The 7,534-nt window shown below is 39.4% G+C and overlaps 1 protein-coding gene across 2 annotated transcripts in view; it reads left to right on the top strand.

Moving 5' to 3' along the window:
* Positions 1-3,280: 3,280 nt before the first annotated feature.
* LOC136848864 (probable cytochrome P450 6a13) overlaps positions 3,281-7,534 on the top strand; it is a 23,823-nt gene continuing 19,569 nt past the window's right edge. Inside the window, exon 1 of one of the 2 annotated variants that reach the window (XM_067121694.1) lies at positions 3,281-3,414. The gene's annotated coding sequence lies outside the window, so the exon portion shown is untranslated. Of the gene's footprint in view, positions 3,516-7,534 lie in introns of both variants that reach the window. The other variant, XM_067121693.1, reaches the window with a different exon arrangement.

Raw genomic sequence — 7,534 nt, 5'->3', positions numbered from 1 at the left:
TCTATGTATATGTATGTATATATATGTATATATGTGTATATATTTATATATATATGCGCTAACTTATTACCACTTCTATGTATGGCAGCATTTCTCACCCTTTCAATTCTTCGTATATCAATATAACACAAGCGGTTCATCTTAACAGCTTCAACCTTTTTCCTCGGTTTCTTCGTCAGCAACCACACTTCACATCCATAGAGGAGAGGTGGCACAACGATCCTTGGTTTCCCACGGTCTGCATAGGCACTCCCAGCCTCTTCCAGTCTTTCTACACACCGTGATACCTTTCCTTTTTCACATATCCTGTGAAACGCTTCTTCTTTCATTCCAAGTGCATGTGCAAATCAACAGCTCCCAGTTTTCCAGCATCCATATCACCCTTCCTTTCCCCTATCTCCCTAGTTCCTACTTACCCTCACAGCCTTGGTTAAGCTTTCAACTTTCTCTTCTTGTTAACACTTCAGACTCTTTTATTTAGTTTCTGTAGTTTCTCTTCACTATTCCCTGTCACTACTGCATCATCTACAAACGCCAGCTTTTACCCTCTCTACCCATTCACTGACCTGTCTGCATACGCATATTCTAACACACGTTTCATTTGCAGCATAAAAGCTTTTAATCAATCTCAACAATTGGATATGAACAAATGAACGCTACATCACGCATATTTCACCTCAAATAAACCTCTCCCATTTTCTTTCACTAACTAAACCTTTCTTATGCCTATCTCCTCCTCTACTGTTTTATTCCCTATTCCCACCTTCCCATACTCACAAATATTCCCAGCTGCCCCTGTGACCCCAACATGGTATTTTACAAGCTCTTCATCTTTTCCATGTACTCTGCTTTTAAATTTAGCTCACAACTCTGCCCTTTTCTGCTTATTTGCTCCCCAACCCCTTAACAAACTCACTTGTATATGTATATATATATATATATATATATATATATATATATATATATATATATATATATATATATATATATATATATATATATATATATATATATATATTTTTAAGTGGGAAACCACTTCTGAAAGCAAACCCAAACCTCCAAACCGTTTTGCACCCCAAAATAACGTAATTCCGCATTGATACCTAACTGAGGAGGGCGCGACAAACTCAGCCCCTACGTAGATTTCTCTCCATGCTCCCCTTTTAGGTGCATCTGTTTATCTTTTCTAAAGACCTGGTGACTGCTTGAATACCTCTTTTCAAGGCGAATGGAGACGAAGCCTGCCAAAAATCCACCAGAAAGGTTGAGTTCCCCATAAAGACTGGCGAACATGGGTTGCCATAAGTCACCAGGTTTTGGGAAAGATCCCAACATAGAAAATGAGGACACGACCGCCATCTTGCGATGACAGTGACCTCTGGGAGGAGCAAGAAAATAAGCCCCTAAGGTCATATAGGGCGAGAAACAGTGGCCATCGCTCTCAGAACACCCCGTCTGCAGACCGACATACTACTCCTTGCCCCTTATTGAGTGGACCCCTTCACATGGTCACCTTTCGACCACCCAGTTGCATTACCTGTGCATTTTCCCAATAAAGTCATCCCTCCAGAACTGCTGAAATTCGACAAGGCCCCTCCATCACTCCGTTATAAGGTAACGTCCTGACTAGGGGTTTTCTTCAACAGTCATGTATCTTTAATCTCCAACTGCACTCTCATTTTCTTTTCTGAAGTGTGAGTTATCACAAAGACCTGATTCACTTAGCTCAGTGTGAATTTTAATGCAAGTATATCGTACCAGAATCAAGTTATCTTGGCACTATCTGTGCAACCCTTGATTCACCCGAGATCATTATAATTATCCTTGTGTAACTGCTGGCGTTATCAAATTGCAGACGGTACATCGGCTGTGGAAACGTCAAATTGTCTTGTGCTTCTTGCAGTGAAAAGGCCACTGCAATCTATTCTTCAGTATCCCTTTCAAGAGGATTAATCATAGACTATTCAAATTTTTAACAGATAGGATAACTAACCACGTGGCAGCCCGTTTTGGATCTGCCTATCATTCCCCAGTCTTCTGACTGATGTGTTTAATTGTAAATATATTCCATTTAAAGTAAACCTAAGTGTTTATCTGCAAGCCCCTTGTTGAAGTATGGCCCTCAGCCCAACTGTTTTTTCTATTACGTTTCCTGCCTGACCGAGCAATTGCAGTCAGATTTTTCAAGGTGTACAAGCAAGCCCCGCTGTTCAAGAGCTAGACCCCAGATTGGACCCCTGAACAAGGAAAACAGTGAGTAGGCCAGGTGAGAATGTAATATATATATATATATATATATATATATATATATATATATATATATATATATATATATATATATATATATATATATATATATATATATATATATATATATAAGATAGATAGATAGAGAGAAATAAACATTAGCGCAGACGCAGGCACACATATATATACAGGGTATATGTATGTATATGAATATATAGGTAATGAAATCTTATATGAGTTGCCTGTTCTCTTAGGCAAATGATGTTTTTATAATGAAATATAAACAAAATAATTCACCGAAGCAGCATATTGTCCGTTGTGAACTCAAGAATGATTTCCATTACACTCAGACCGATTCAGTTTCCTTCGTGAGAGAAGCAGGTGGAGACGAAGTAAAAGAAATAACATAACCCTGATTTATCACATACTGTTCGCGAAGCTTTCCTTGAAAACAGTGAAATCGCAGACCCTCTGGGGTGCGCGCATAGCTTAATAGAGTTCTCGTGATGTTATAGATGGTAAGAGGAACAATTAGGTGGAAAAGAAGGCGAAGAACGAGAGCATGAAAATGAACAGAAGTAGATAATGATAAAGAAAAGGACAATACGTAGTGAAGAAGAGGGTCAAAGCTCTAAAAAGACATTAGAGAAAATGATTAAAACTGGCAATATTTGGCAATTATTTTCTTTCCTCTTGTGTGGTTAAAATACAAGGATAATTCTCCGAGCTTTACCATCCTATCGTTTTTGGTAGTATAATCTCTCTCTCTCTCTCTCTCTCTCTCTCTCTCTCTCTCTCTCTCTCTCTCACAATGTGAGAAAACCAGCATACAGAATCGCGACAGCATACCAGCCCTACACAACCAAACAAGAGGCAGTCCATCTCAATTAGGAAAATGTAGGCGATCTTATTTTAGGATAAAGAAGAACAGGTGTCCTTGAGACGTCTAGAAAACTGTGTATGTGCGTGTATGTGTGTGGAGAGAGAGAGAGAGAGAGAGAGAGAGAGAGAGAGAGAGAGAGAGAGAGAGAGAGAGCTGTTCTACGCCAGACGACTGGGAGAAGAAGGAAAAGAAGAAGATGAGTCTAATCGTCAAATACGAGGGTGACTGACTGTTGGACCAGACAAGACAAAGAGAGTGTCAGTGTCGTCTCTGGTTTAGTGTCGGTAAGTACCTGGTCAAAGCGTACTCCGTGTATTAGTCGCAACTGCAAGAAAGTGATCGCTGCCGGGAAACTGAATTTTCTTTTATTTGATCTGATTGGCAGGTGAGTCAACCAATGTATTCGTTTTGATGTTAATGCTGTGTAGAGCGAGTTTACATGCACACATACACAAAAAAGCACCCTTTTCCCATTTTGGATGGTTTAGTTACCCAGCACGTCAACAGGGATGAGGCTGGTAACGCCGAGCCTCTTTTCTTGGCCCCATAGAACCATTCACAAACCTATCGAACGTGAGCTGAGCACCGCCACGCAGCCACAACGTAAACTTTGCCAGAATGCATCTTTCAGGGGTGTGTGAATGAGTGTTGATACAAATGAATTCTCCTTTTCCTAACAATCTTCTGTGTGTTTTCTACTGTTAACTTTCAATTTGAACCAGGAAAGGGCTGAAGAGCCAGTCATTCCAAAGCGCTGGACTTGCTTGTTTTAGTTACTCGTGTATATGTATGTGTATATATATATATATATATATATATATATATATATATATATATATATATATATATATATATATAGTGTATGTGTGTTGTTTTTTACCAGGATTTTCGTCATAATAATCTAGAAGACATTCCTGAAAAAATATGCATATCGAGTCATTTTTTCTGTATAAAATTAATTTGAAAAACCTCAGACGCTGGGGCTGGAGAGACTTGGCTCACTCCAGTAAGATTTGGATATATTTAGGATCTTTATAAATGTAAAAGCCTGTGAACTACTAGGTAGACAAAGAACTCTTGAGACTCTGTCGAGTAAGCACACTGAAAGATAATTTGAGAGTTGAACGGGTCCGTCCGCGTTCATCATTTATGAGGCGCCAATTTCAAGACTTATCAAGCAGTCGGCTAACAGGAGAAAGCAAAGCAATTGGTTTTCTCTTGATAAGAGTCCCAGGAGAGGAGAAAAATGATCGGAATCTTTCTCGTGGCAGGAGGATAGAAAAACGCAAGCCAACAGACATTTTTTTCGAGGTGGCGACAATGTTTTGGTCTCCTAAACGAGTACTGCAAGACTTTCAAATCACGCCTATTGAAAGTGGGTCAGAGGTTAATCGAATGACCGATTTTATTTATTAACTGGCGACAGATTGACAATGGCCGTTCGAGTTAAGAGTTAAAAGTGTAGTGAAGAAGAATCACAGATTTCACGATCAGGGAAATATATTTTTTCTCTTGAGAAATATGCTATTTATGTTTCCAGTGGTTTGGTAATCATTCGTTTGTTTGTTTGTAGTTTTTCCGTCACATTAGCTTAAGTTGCTCTGAATGATGTGTAATTCGGAAACTCTGTCTTAGTCAGTATTTCTCCAGATTTTTATTTGGCTAGTTTATGAAATAGGTTTATCGTCACCTGGTCAAGTCCACTGGGACTTACAAGTCTACTCTTTGCTCTCGTCCCGTTTCGCGGTGGTAGCTCACTCGGCTGAACAAACTGGACGACTGCGTTCGATTCTCTGTTGACCTAACCATGGAATTAGGTAACCAGTTAATAGTCGATTGTTGTGGGTCGCGGCTGGTTTGAGAGAATAAGAGAGACTTGCTTGGCTGAATTAAGGAATTTGGTGGGTCTCGGGTCTCCTTAAATTAAAATAAAAAAATAATCCACATTACGCAAACTTGTTTGTGGATTTGAACGCCTTCTTTCAGTGCAGCTGCGTCTGACAAAGAACCTAGAATTTTTTTTTTCTAATTCTGTTTTCATAAGTAAAACGGGGATGTTGATTTTGCTTCCGCAAAAGAGGTTGTTGGCGGTTTGATCTGTCTGCTAGCAAGAATGCATTAACATTAATGAAAGTAGTTTGGTTGTCTCTCAGTCGTCTATGACACAATCCCTCCACGTAAGGGCGATGTTTTCCCACCGAAGTTGCTGAAAGTACACGTCACTCTTTTGGGCTGCTGGGATCTGGAATATGATATCCCGATCTGGACGGCGCTGATGGTATATCTGGAAAGGGCGTCTGCGACGTTGTTGGAAGAGCCCTTCAGGTACCTGATGGTGCAGGGGAACTGTGTGTTGGACATGTCTGCCCGGCTACCTGTCACTGACGGTTAGAGCACCGGCTCTCTTGCATGTCTCTTGCAAGCAAGTAGCCACTCTTGCATTTTCGGGGCCTCACTCTCGAATCTCCAGTGGATATAACATAGGACTTTCAGACATTATTCTTTTGTGGTCCTATGTTTATGCTTCTTCTCCTTCCTTAGGTTTCGGGAGAGGTGTGTGGGAGCCGCAGGGCACTCTGACTCGCTGTCTGGTTCTGCGTCGCTTGGCGGCTGTGGGTCGTTTTCTCATAGTTTATGTGACAAACAAGAATATCATTAAGAATGAAAAATGTTGATAACATATTTACTTTGCTCGGCTTGCAATTTTATTATGAGTACGGTTACACTGATCTGCCTTTCTGATCGTCATTAAAATAGATTTTTGAAAAATGCAAAAATGAGACGCATGCTTCACTCCCAAAAACCTTCACCCGATAACAAAACTAAGATTAAGACTCATACCAACAATAAAACTTGTTCACTAATTAATGCACTAACTGTTTGGTTAAAGTGTGATGACACAGGACAGATTTCTTCAAAGAAAGAAACTAGGTAATACAAGTTACAAAATCCGCTCTCACAAGTTTCCCGTCACAAAGAAAATCAAGAGCTTTAAAGGGTACGATGAACACTATGTAAACGTTAAAACGAATGCTTGATTTTTAATTTTGGACAAAACTTCTCGGTAAATTAGCAAATCTCTCTTTCGTAGATAAAATTGCCAAGGATTCAACACTGTCATCTTTCGGAGGAGGAAACATGTATTTGAAAATAGGTCTTAAAAGCTAAAAAGAGTTAATGTATGGAAAGGGAGAAAGTTGATAAAAATGCGAAAATAAAAATCTACAAAAATGAGAAACATTTGCTCCAAAAAGAAGAAACCAGCAAAAAAGAGAAAATAGGTCTGACGGAGAGCAGAATTGGTCGAAGAGTGTGCTTCAAGATCGAAGTGGATAACAAAGCATGAGTCTATCGACTTGACGGGGTAGAAATTAAGATCCTGGCTGGTTTACTAGGGGGAGTCCAAGCCTGCAGGAATAGCTTTTATTTTTTTGTCAGAGTAGCCTATCTTCTATAAGATAATGACAATGATAATAACCGTGATAACTGTTCACATTTTCGTTAGTACTGTATTGCTAAATACTTTGGCAACAATAACTAGAGTGATACAAATGTCCTAGTAAGAAATATCTAAATCTCAAACATTCGACTTTCAGCGAGACGCTGAAGTAACCTGATGGCAATTGAACGGATTAGGTCTTGTTGCCATGGCTAGACCAATAAAGTCACATAGCAAAGATAGATACGGCATGAGTGAGTGTATGAAACAATTTACCAGGTTCTTGATCATTTTTCCGTCTTTAAAGATTGATTTATATTACAAAAATAGCAAATAAAAATATCGAAAAATGTCTATGTAAATTCTTAGGATGACTCAAATATCTGATTTCAAGTTCGAGTAAAAATTACTTGGCTTTTCGTCTGCTTATAGTTTATTTCAGTATTCCGGATCCTTCGATGCAATGTTTAAACGATAACTCGATATATGTTAACCGCTCGCCGAAATTTGAAACGCCTGATACCCAAGGGGTCATCGTGTTTTTACCAAAGTTCTTCCGGGGTCTTCGCAGGATGTTTGAACAATTAGTATTTGTGTTACGGATCAGGATGCTAATCAGGGATGCTTACTTATGGCAATGTGGTTCAGCGGTTATATATCCTTTCAATTTTCCCTACTCATTGTACTGGTTAATCATGTGCTTATTGGATCATTCATGCTGTTATCGTCATGGACGATCACAATAGACGTAGCCTACATGACTCAAAGTTAAGTATACCTTAGTTTAACCAGACCACTGAGCTGATTAACAGCTCTCCTAGGGCTGGCCCGAAGGATTAGACTTACTTTGCGTGGCTAAGAACCAGTTGGTTACCTAGCAACGGGACCTACAGCTTATTGTGGAATCCGAACATCATTATAGCGAGAAATGAATTTCTATCACCAGAAATGTATTCCTCTAATTC

This window comes from Macrobrachium rosenbergii, chromosome 19 (assembly GCF_040412425.1).
Source record: "Macrobrachium rosenbergii isolate ZJJX-2024 chromosome 19, ASM4041242v1, whole genome shotgun sequence".
In the NCBI taxonomy this organism is placed as follows: Eukaryota; Metazoa; Arthropoda; class Malacostraca; order Decapoda; family Palaemonidae; genus Macrobrachium; species Macrobrachium rosenbergii.
The sequence above is the reverse complement of the archived record's forward strand: the minus strand, read 5'-3'. Positions and strand labels throughout refer to the sequence as shown.